The sequence below is a fragment of the Palaemon carinicauda genome, chromosome 7 (genome assembly GCF_036898095.1).
Source record: "Palaemon carinicauda isolate YSFRI2023 chromosome 7, ASM3689809v2, whole genome shotgun sequence".
In the NCBI taxonomy this organism is placed as follows: Eukaryota; Metazoa; Arthropoda; class Malacostraca; order Decapoda; family Palaemonidae; genus Palaemon; species Palaemon carinicauda.
This window is the reverse complement of record NC_090731.1, coordinates 163,879,604-163,891,208: the sequence shown is the minus strand read 5'-3', so window position 1 is coordinate 163,891,208 and position 11,605 is coordinate 163,879,604. Positions and strand designations below refer to the sequence as shown.

Below are 11,605 nucleotides of genomic sequence, written 5' to 3'. Positions count from 1 at the left end.
TTTACGATAGTTCCAACATACGCATAGTTTTTCTCGTAGTTTATTTTCGTAAAATACAGAACAGGCACTGACATTAAGCTTCAGACAGACAGCTAAATGTGCCTTAGGCCTACCTCTATATCGGTGATTGGAGTACAATATTCCTTATCGTGTCTGTGAATTCCTCAATTTCAAGATGATATATGAAGTGGATGATCCTGGATCTAGCAACTGCTGTAAGGTAAGGTAAGTATGGACAGGGTGGTAGTGTTGTATGGTGTTTATTTTCTTGATTTGTTTGTTTAGACAAATTGGAAATTTGGTAAATTTGTATTGTATTACAGGGTGTGATTTCGAACAGAAAATATGTTTTCATGTAGCAAATAACCTGATTTAACCGAATTTGACCTTCATTTCAACCGCAAACAAACAGATCAACCAATTCGGATAACTTTAAGTTGCCGAGTTGGTTGATGATATCACGGATGAAATGAAGGTGAAAACTGGTTAAATCACGATATTTCCTACAGGAAAACATATATTTTCTGTTAAAATGGTTAAGTAAAATCACTGCTGTCTTATATGTTGTGTTAAAATATTTAAATATAAGCACTTGTTTAATGGTGACATTTACAGAGAACGATAACATTAGCAACGTTACCAATGGTACACAGTGTTACCGACGATGACGAATGGTACACAGGGTTACCAACGGTACCATGGTATTACTAGCGATAGTAATGTTAGATATTTCCATACGTATTTTAAATAACTTGTCCATATAAGTTTTACACAATATATAAACAGTTAAAAAAGGCCACAGAACCTAACAAACCCACCTAACCTAACCTAACCTAGTCGTATGACAGGTCACAAACCTCAGCTATTTACCAAGGTCGGTAAAATTCTCCATGTTACGAATGATACACAGAGTTACCAACGGTACGGTGACATCACTAGCGATAGTAATGATAGATATTTCCATACGTATTTTAAATAGTTTTTCCATATAATTTTTACACAATATGTAAGAAGTAAAAAAAGAGCACAGAACCTAACAAACCCACCTAACCTTGACTTACCTTTACGAAGAAGACGTCGAAACTTGCGGGTCACGGGAGTCTTCCTTGGGGGTAGACGACTTTTTCCCAAAAATGTACCTTTATAGGAAGTAACGGTATAACCACAACGACGTTTCTTTTTGGTTTTAGGTATGGTGGATTCGGTATTGCAATAAAACACGTGAATGTCTTTCCTGTAAGATGGGGGTAACGACTCTTGGGGCACTGTAAGCGTTGAGGAATTACATTGTGTGATTTCAGGAAATTATCAACATTGGCTGAAGAATCATAAAACTCACCATGAAATTTAGCAAATGCTTTTAGCTACGGAATACTGCAGCCGTTACAAGTATCTATAATTTCCTCCATCGTAAAATACGAAAAAATAAATCTCACTCGAAATGACGGACACCATACTAGTTCAAAGGTTACAAAGGAAAAGGACTTCGCCGAAGGGGCATGAACAGACCACTTGAAGAGACAAAGGAAGGGGGGTAAGGAAATATCAGTTGTCAACCCCCTTGTGTAAACTTTGAATACGTATCGGTTCCTGATTGGTTAACAGAAAAATAAGGGAATCTAGAGGGTAAACATAAATGAACTGGGTAGGGAAACTAAATCCAGGGAAAGTATTTATGTGAAACTGGGGAGTGAAAAGGAAATAACCAAAGAAATAAAAACAATATAGGAAGCTAAAATGGAATGAATGATAAATAATATTGAAAGGAAATATAAAATGAGATGATTTTACCATGAATGAACTGGATAGGGAAACTAGTCCAGAGGAAGCATTTATGTGAAACTGGGTAGTGAAAAGGAAATAACAAAAGAAATAAACCCAATTTAGGAAGATAAAATGGAATGTATGATAAATAATATTGAATGGGAATATAAAATGAGATGATTTTAAAAGGAATAGGATAATAAAACGAGTAATAAAATGGGAAAAAGCTTCTGCGCAGGGGGGAGGGGTTTCTGCGCAGGTGAAACTTGTATGCACGAACGAACGTACGGGTGCTAATGTTAGCATGATTGTTAACATTTGATCTACATCGGACCTTGGCAGCACTGGTTACTGTATTTTTCCATGACACAATCTTTGCAACGGCTCCTCCAAAGTTTGTTTATCCAGCTATACTGTTTTGTATTTTCCTCCGATTATTATAATTTCAAGAAGGTAATGTATAGATAAGAAAAGGCTTGTTTTACAGTTATATATCGTTTCCCCAGTATGTTTTCCCCACCCAAAACCCCGAGTTCCCAAAGGGGGTCCCCCATTATCGTAGGATATAGATGTATATATATTTCTGAAACTACAGTGAACCCTCGCTACTTCGCGGATTCACCACTTCGCGGGTTTTTTCCATAACCCATATATATATACATATCGCTGATTTTCCGGAAATTTCGAAAATACCGCGATATCTGAAGACCCCAAATACGATATTTCGTTACCTGTAATTCCATTAATACTGTAATTAGTAATATCTGCTCTTACTGATTGTTCATTGCATTACATATAATATATAATTCAGCACAGAAAGAAATAAAACAGTACGTAGTAAAATTAAATCGAACATGAAATGCAAATCAGATGCAGTCATACCATATTAGAATGGTGTAAGGCTGCTGATGGCTACTATTGTACTACAAATGTAATGGATGTGCTTCTTTTCCATGAATCTTTTGTATGTATACGTACGTAGTACTGCATCCAATAATATTCTTTGTTGCAAAAATCACATTTCGAATAAGCGTACGAGAGAGAGAGGGAGATAGAGAGAGAGAGAGAGAGAGACACACATCCTACAACAAAAGCATAAAATAGCATACGTAAAGCTATTATTATTATTGTTATTATTATTATTATTGTTGTCGTTGTTAATAAAATTATTATTGTTATTATTATTATCATTATTATTATTACTGTATTATTATCATTATTTATTATTATTATTATTAATACTGTACGTACAGTATACGCTGGGTATCTTGTACTTTGAATTGGTAACCTACGCATCATATAAGAAGGGTTGTGATTGGTTCAAGCGCTGATAGATGACGAATCAGAACTCAAGTTTTGTTATCTAGCCTGTGATTGGTGTTTTGCCCGCATCTCCAGCTTCCAGCCTCTGTTTGCGGCCACTTTCTCTTACGCCGTATCGCTGAGTAGACGTTGTTAAGTTTGTGAACTTTAATCTGTGCTGTGTGCGACTGTTTTAAGTTGAACTTTTTGTTGAACTTTCTGTTAAATCCTACTGTACAATGGCTCCCAAGCGTTCTGCTTCTACTAAGGCTGGTAGTGAGCCTAAACGCCACCGAAGGATGATGACGATTGCTGAGAAGGTGACGCTTCTCGATATGTTGAAAGACGGTAGAAGTTTTGCGTCCGCAGCCCACCATTTTGGAATCAACGAATCCACCGTTCGCTATACTGTATCAAGAAGGACGAGGCGAACATTAGAAAGACGGCTGCAATCAGCTTTAGCAGATCAGCGAAGCGAGTCGTTACCACGCGTAATAAAACAGGAAAACAATTTACGAGAGAGAGAGAGAGAGAGAGAGAGAGAGAGAGAGAGAGAGAGAGAGAGAGAGAGAGAGAGAGAGAGAGAGAGAGAGAGCGAGAGAGAGAGAGAGTTGTTTTACGTACGTAAATGTAAATTTGAAAAAAAAAATATATGATAGGTTATAACATGTATATTCAGACTTTTAAAACCTTCCCTTTAACTTAATGCATACTAAACTAAAACAGGCACAAATATTAAAATGTTAGAATATTAAAGTAAAACATGTATAAAAAAAAATAAAGATTGTTACTGTACTCACCACGAAAGAAGTTGAAGAAAAACTTGAATGATGATGGCGATGAATTTGCTGCACAGTAGAAATGATGATGATGAAGCTGATGATGTCTTCTACTGTGCAGCCAATGATAGTATTTTACGTCTCTTCAGACAGAGGTGTCTTTTCCTGGGACACTTCTTCAATTTCTTCCGAAGGCGTAGTAGCAGGAGGAACTGGCTCTTTTTTGCGAGGCTGGAAGAACATTGTGATCGGAAGTTGCTGCCGCTGCTTCTTTTTTCGCTCGAAGAGCATCCTGTGGGGATTCATGACGTCATCAATCTTGTTGCAGGATTGCATAGAACGAACCATATCCTCTTCCCACTCTTGCGACATTTCTTTCAACTCCTTCACATGGTTGCAGAACTTGGCAAGCCGTTTTAATGTTAAGCCCGTTTCTTAAACATTTTCTTGGGTCTCTTCCTGTGTTTCACTGTCTTCTTCACTGGCCGATTTCGTCAGGTCTTCTAGGTCTGCGTCAGTTAGCGGCTGGGAATGGCAGTCCAACAACTCGTCGACGTCTTCAGTCGTCATGTCGCCAAACCCGTCACCTCCAATTATCGCAGCCAACTGCACAGATTTGCGTATTGCAGAGTGTTGAATCTCAGCAGGTGTAAATCCCTCTCCATCGTAAACAATCTGGGGCCACAACTTCTTCCAGCTCGCATTGACAGTAGCAGGTTTCATTTCTTGCAGTGCCTTCTGGCTGTTCTTCAGACACGTGGCTATTGTGTACTTCCGCCAGTACGCCTTCAAATTGAAAGTTTCATCCTCATCATCTTGGGCAGCATCCACACACGCAACGAGGTCCGCCAAGGTATTCTTCGTGTAGAGGGCCTTGAACGCCCTGATAACCCCCTGGTCCATCGGTTGAATTAATGACGTGGTGTTGGGTGGCAGGAACTCAACCTGAATGCCCTCATGCGACAGATCAGTTGCGTGTCCACCAGCGTTATCCATAAGGAGAAGGATCTTAAATGACAAGCCCTTCTCTACGAGATATTTGCTGACTTGCGGGATAAAACACTGGTGGAACCAGTTGGAGGTCAGCATCTTTGTCATCCATGCTTTTGGATTATGCATCCAGTACACGGGAAGGAGATTCTTTTTTTTATTTGTTCCGTAACCGAAATACAAACCACGCTATTTACAAAGGGTATTACTTTTAGCGCAGCTGAAATGACGAGCCAATAGTTTTTAACGAGGGTTAATTACCCCCGCGCTAGTTAGCGGGGGGTGGGGAAGGGTAGCTTGCTACCCCTCCCCCCTCCACACCCCGGTGACTTGCTTCACTTCACTTTTGGCTCGGCGGTGATCAGACGTGTCTGTTCATCGCCTTCGTGACAGCCTTTAATTTTCTGCTTTTTCTTTTCAGCTTGTGTGATTGGTTGGAAGTTGACCTTCAGTTATTTTCTTTTATTTACTATGCGTACATGCCCTGGAGTTGCCGGCTGTCCTTGTGGGACTTTCATGTCGGACGTTATTACGGATCCTCACACCCTCTGCCCTCAATGTCGGGGCCGACGGTGCGACCAGGATAACATGTGCCGTGAGTGCAAGGAGTGGTCTGCCTCCCAGTGGGAGAGGTTTGGCCGTCGGCGTAAGAAGTAGTCCAAGAGAGACCGTTCTCCTCCGGGGTTAGCCTTGAAGGAGGAAGGTTCTCGGGACTCTTCTTCCGCCGCCCAAACCTCCTCCGAAGCTCCCCCTCGTCCGCCTCCTAAGGAGAGTCGTCCGAGTGGGAGCGCAGGCCCTTGTTCTGTTTCCCTACCTTCGGTGGGGGGAGAGGGCGTCGCCTCCCATAGCGAGGCGGTTCCCCCTCCTCCTCCGGGGGAGGTTATTGATAATAATGCCTTATCCAGTGATGATCTTTTACAGATTTGGTCGTCCCTGGGGCTTAAGGGCTTGCCCTCCAGGGTCGCTCTTATTGACCTTGTCTCGTTGGGGGCCGCTGTTAAACAGTCGCCGGTGGTAGCGGAGGTAGACCCTCTGTCTATTGTCAACGTCGTGGTGACAGAGGCCTCCGACGTGGCTGGGCCTTCCGACGCAGGTGCTGTTGCTGGTGATGGTGCTCAAGGCTCTCCTCCTCCTTCCGTGCATCCTTCGAAGGGGGAAGTGAGTCTTTCGGTCTCGACTGCTGCCCAGCTTCCTTCTGAGGGAAGTGTTTTGACGGAGACTCCCCTTCGGAGGACCGATGGTCCCGACGATCTCCCCCGAGGCCGCCTCCGCCGTAAGGCTCACCGCCCTCTACGCCACAAGGGCCTCCCTTCCCCTTACAGGGGGACTAAGAGGCGCCTTTTTGGGTCTTCATCCTCCGGGGGGGACTCTCCTCGTCAGCCTCAACCGACTGCTCCGCCCTCCTTGAACCTCTCTGCAGACAGCTCACCATCTCCTGCCGGATCTTCGCCTTCTGGAGAACTCGTCACCCGACGGGCAACGGTCCCTTCGGGGCTAAGGGATTCTTCCCTTACGCGAGCAGGGCTAGCGCACAAGCGCTCTCCTGCTCACCAGCGATCTCCTGCTCGTCGACGATCTCCTGCTCGCCAAGACTCTCCTGCTCGCCGACGCTCACCTGCTCGTCGGCTCTCTCCTGATGTTCTCCCCCCTCGCCAGCGCTCTCCTGCTCGTCAGCTCTCTTCCGAGCGTCAGCGCTCATTTGAGGACCATCGCCCTGCGGTCTCTGACCACCCTTTAGTTCCTGCTGAACTCCCTGCTCACCATCCACCTGGTCCTGTGGCTACGCAACATCGTGCTGCGCGTGTGTCAGAAACACATGTTCGCCAACGCGCCAGCGATCTTCCCGTTCCTGCTCGTGAACGCACCGCACCACCTGTCCTCTCACAGGACACGCGTCGACCTTCTGCTCGCCAGCGATCACCTACACATGCTGCTCGCCATCGCACGACCCTGCATGATCGCCCGCTTACGCATGCTGCTCCTCATCGCACTACCCTGAACGATCGCCCTCCTGCGGATGCTGATCACCATCGCACCCTTTCACGCGATCATTCACCTGCGCATGCTGCTCGCCATCGCACAACCCTGCACGATCGCCCGCTTACGCATGCTGCTCCTCATCGCACAACCCTGAACGATCGCCCTCCTGCGGATGCTGATCACCATCGCACCCTTTCACGCGATCATTCACCTGCGCATGCTGCTCGCCATCGCACAACCCTGCACGATCGCCCACTTACGCATGCTGCTCCTCATCGCACAACCCTGAACGATCGCCCTCTTGCGGATGCTGATCACCATCGCACCCTTTCACGCGATCATTCACCTGCGCATGCTGCTCGCCATCGCACAACCCTGCACGATCGCCCGCTTACGAATGCTGCTCCTCATCGCACAACCCTGAACGATCGCCCTCTTGCGGATGCTGATCACCATCGCACCCTATCACGCGATCATTCACCTACACATGCTGCTCGCCATCGCTTACCATCACACGGTCATTATCGCCAGCGATCTTCTTCACCTACGCGGCAGCACGATCCCTCGCCGTCGCGCCATCGCTTGCGTTCGTCGCCTCGGACACGTGTTCATTTACCTGCCCACCCTCACGCCCACTCGCCTGCGCGCCCGCGCGATCGCTCGCCCGCGCGACCGCTCGCCTGCGCGACCGTTCGCCCTCGCGCGACCATAGTTCGCGGCGAATTCCACAGCCGGTGGTAGCAGCAGGGACGCGTGCTCCTAGACGGCACTCGGGATCACCTCCATCCAAGCACAGGTTGGTAGTGCAGGACGAAGACAGGTCAGTACAGCATTCTTCCCCACCTTCTTTTCAGGCAGGTACCGTCGTGTCCACTCCAAAGGATCGCCCGATCCCTTTCACCTTAGCGAGGATTTCGGACTCTGTGTCCTTGGAGCAGCAGACTTGGTTTGGTCCGCTGGCACGGGCGTTAGTGAGGGTTATGAAACCAGCACTCGCCGGCCAGGGTAACAAACCAGCGGCTGTCTCTCCTACGCTGAAGAGAAAGAGAGGAGTCGACTTCGTGGTGACTTCCCCCAGGGCGAAGTTGGTTCCCAAGAGGTCGGTCTCGAGGGTCCCCTCTCCTGCACGAGTACTCTCTCCTTCTCCCGTGGACGAGGCCTTTCCATCCTCAGGTGAGTCCAGTGGGGCGGTAGTCTTCCCCTCGGCACCAGGGGGGGAGACTTCGCTTCATGCAGGAGAATCGTCTCGTGAGGAAGGGGCCCCTCGAACCTCGTTGTTGGGATCCTGTATCCCTCCCAGGAGGGAACCCAAGGATTCCAAGACCATCCCTAAATCCTCTGCAAGGATTCGTCAGGAACCCACGACTACCCAGGGGAATGTCCACGTATCACCCCAGGAAGAGATTCCTGGGGCAGGAGACTTAGCTGCCAGCCCGCAGGGAGGAGAACAGCAAGAGTCCGAACATGCCTTCTGGCAGGTCCTAAGTCTGATAAGGCAACTTAACAGTCTTACGGATCCAGTCATCCCCCCCCCCGTGAAGGCAAAGACACGATTCTGGATGAAGTGTTTGACGTTCGGAAGGCCCCTAAGACCAGTGCAGCTCTGCCCTGGTCTCGGGGGCTGAAGAGTGCCAGAGCTAGGGCCAATGCTCAGCTCGCACTTCTTGCCTCCTCCAGTCGTTCCACTGCCGGGAACAAACTCATCCCTCCTCCTCGCCTTCAGCAGAGGAGGTATTTCGAGATCCTGGGTGAGCACAGCCTTGCTCTTCCTCTCCATCACTCTGTGGAGGAGCTGGCGAAGGGAGTTCCCTTGGAGAAACTCTCTGCCCGGCAGGTGTCGTTCTCGGCGGCAGAGATCCTTAACCACGAGAAGGTCGCTAAGTGTGCCATGCAGGCCACTTCGTGGCTGGACTTCTGGTTAGGATCTCTGGGCATCCTATTGTGATCGGAGGACTTGTCCAAGGAGACCAATAGGAAGGCCCTAGAGACCTTCTTGCTCTCGGGTACCCGCTCCATCGAGTTTTTGGCGCACCAGGTTACCACCCTGTGGGCCAACTCGGTGTTGAAGCGTCGCGATGCTGTGTCCGAGAGATTCCATCCGAAGGTCCCCGCCGTAGATGTGTGTAGGCTCCGACATGCCTCCCTCCTGGGGGAGAGCCTGTTTGAGCCTCAAGACTTGGAGCGAACGGCTGAGAGGTAGAGGAAATCCAGCACGGACTCCCTCCTCCACAGGGCCCTTACAACTCGGCCCTATAAGCCTCCAGCCCCGCCACAACAGCAGCAACAGCCTCGTAAGGCTCCCAAACAGGCACCGGCAGCTAAGAAAGTGGTGTCTAAGCCCCAGCCCTTTCCAGCCAAGGTCAAGAGGGGCGGTAAGTCCTCCAGGGGAGGCAAGACTTCTAGGGGTGGCGGCCGCGGCCGCAAGCCCTAGGGGTGGCAGTCCCCCTGCGTGTCCACCTGTGGGGGGATGCCTTCAGCGTTGCGTCCGCAGGTGGCAACATCACGGGGCCGATGCTTGTACGGTTTCAGTGATCGGCCAAGGTTATCGCGTCCCGTTCACGTCATCTCAACCTCCCCTGACAGCGAATCCAGTGTCGTTGAGCTCCTATGCCATGGGATCGGCAAAGGGGCTGGCCCTTCAGGCCGAAGTCGAGACCATGTTCGAGAAGGGTGCTCTCCAGGAGGTCGTGGACGGCTCTCCAGGCTTCTTCAGTCGACTCTTTCTTGTAAAGAAGGCTACTGGAGACTGGAGACCCGTCATCGATCTCTCGGCTCTGAACAGGTTTGTCAAACAAACCCGGTTCAGCATGGAGACAGCAGACACGGTCAGACTTGCGGTGAGACCACAAGACTTCATGTGTACACTGGATCTAAAGGATGCGTACTTCCAGATCCCAATCCATCCGTCTTCCAGGAAGTACCTGAGATTCTGCCTAGACAACAAGATCTACCAGTTCAAGGTGCTGTGTTTCGGTCTCTCCACAGCTCCTCAGGTGTTCACCAGAGTGTTCACCCTGATTTCGACTTGGGCGCACAGGAACGGCATTCGTCTCCTTCGTTACCTAGACGATTGGCTGATCCTAGCAGACTCGGAGTCGACCCTTCTTCGACACCGAGAAAGGCTTCTAGATCTTTGCCAGGATCTGGGGATCGTGGTAAACCTCGAGAAGTCCTCTCTGCAGCCGTCCCAACGACTGGTTTATCTAGGCATGCTAATAGACACCAATCTCCACAAAGCCTTTCCATCAGACGACCGGATAGCAAGGCTGAGGAGGGTTTGGGAACCTTTCCTCAGGCGAAAAGAATTCCCCGCCCAATCATGGTTGCGTCTCTTAGGCCACCTATCCTCCCTGGCCCGTCTGGTTCCAAACAGCCGCCTCAGGATGAGATCCCTTCAATGGCGGCTCAAGTCCCGGTGGAATCAAGGATCCGATTCCCCGGACATTCTGATCCCAATGGGGTCTCTGGAACAGACGGACTTGCGGTGGTGGCTGGCCGACGAGAACCAGCGAAAGGGAGTGAGTCTTCTCGTCCTCCCCCCGGAATTGACTCTGTTTTCGGACGCGTCAAAAGAAGGGTGGGGGGCGCACGTTCTGAACCAGAGGGCCTCAGGCCTTTGGTCAGAATCAGAAAAGTGCCTACACATCAACCTGCTAGAATTGAAGGCCGTCTTTCTGGTCCTTCAACAGTTCCAACGGTTCCTGGCGGGTCACTCCGTGGTGGTGATGAGCGACAACACCACGGTAGTGGCTTATATCAACAAGCAGGGAGGCACTTTTTCGCAACAGCTATCCCATCTTGCAGTAGAGACTCTGAGGTGGACGGAAACCCACTCGATAACACTATCAGCTCGCTTCATTCCTGGCAAGAGGAATGTGCTCGCCGACGGTCTGAGCAGGGCTTCGCAGATAGTGAGTACCGAGTGGTCTTTGGATCCTCAGATAGCCAACAAAGTCCTGACTTTGTGGGGTTCCCCGACGGTGGACTTGTTCGCGACAGCCTTGAACTTCAAGCTGCCCCTGTACTGCTCACCAGTCCCGGACCCCAAGGCACTCTGGCAAGATGCTTTCCAGCAACGGTGGGACAACATCGACGTGTACGCCTTCCCACCATTCTGTCTGATGAGAAGGGTGCTCAACAGGACCAGACTATCGGTCAACTGTTCCATGACTCTAGTAGCTCCGCTATGGCATCACGCGGAATGGTTTCCGGACCTTCTGCAACTCCTGACGGAACTCCCAAGGGAGCTTCCTCCACGACACGAGCTTCTCAGACAACCCCACTCCGGTGTCCCTCACAGGGCCGTAGCCTCGCTTCGGCTTCACTCCTGGAGACTATCCAGCGTCTCCTCGCGGAGAGAGGCTTTTCGCAACAGGTTGCGGAGAGAATGTCTCGGCACCTGCGAAGGTCCTCTGAGGGAGTCTACCAAGCGAAGTGGAGAGTCTTTTGTGGTTGGTGTCGTGGAAGGGGTATCTCTCCACTCGATGCCACTATTCCAGCAATAGCGGACTTCCTTTTGTATCTGCGAGAAGAAATGCGCCTTTCTGTCTCGGCAGTGAAAGGCTATCGCTCAGCCTTAAGCTTGGCCTTCAGATTGAAGGGCGTGGATATTTCTTCATCGCTAGAACTCTCTTTACTCATACGTAGCTATGAGCTTACCTGCCCCCAGTCGGAAGTGAGACCCCCTCCTTGGAACGTGGTTCGAGTCCTCAGGTCTCTCAAGAGACCTCCCTTCGAGCCATTACGCCAGGCCTCCGATCGCCTCCTGTCTTGGAAGACGGCTTTCCTAC

The 11,605-nt window shown here is 49.5% G+C and overlaps 1 protein-coding gene across 2 annotated transcripts in view; it reads left to right on the top strand.

Moving 5' to 3' along the window:
• The window catches only part of dachs (unconventional myosin-IXb-like dachs), a 487,051-nt gene that overhangs the window by 11 nt on the left and 475,435 nt on the right, over nt 1-11,605 (top strand). For both annotated transcript variants that reach the window (XM_068377091.1, XM_068377089.1), the window contains exon 1: nt 1-225. This exon is cut by the window's left edge and continues 11 nt beyond it. The gene's annotated coding sequence lies outside the window, so the exon portion shown is untranslated. The remainder of the gene's footprint in view (nt 226-11,605) is intronic.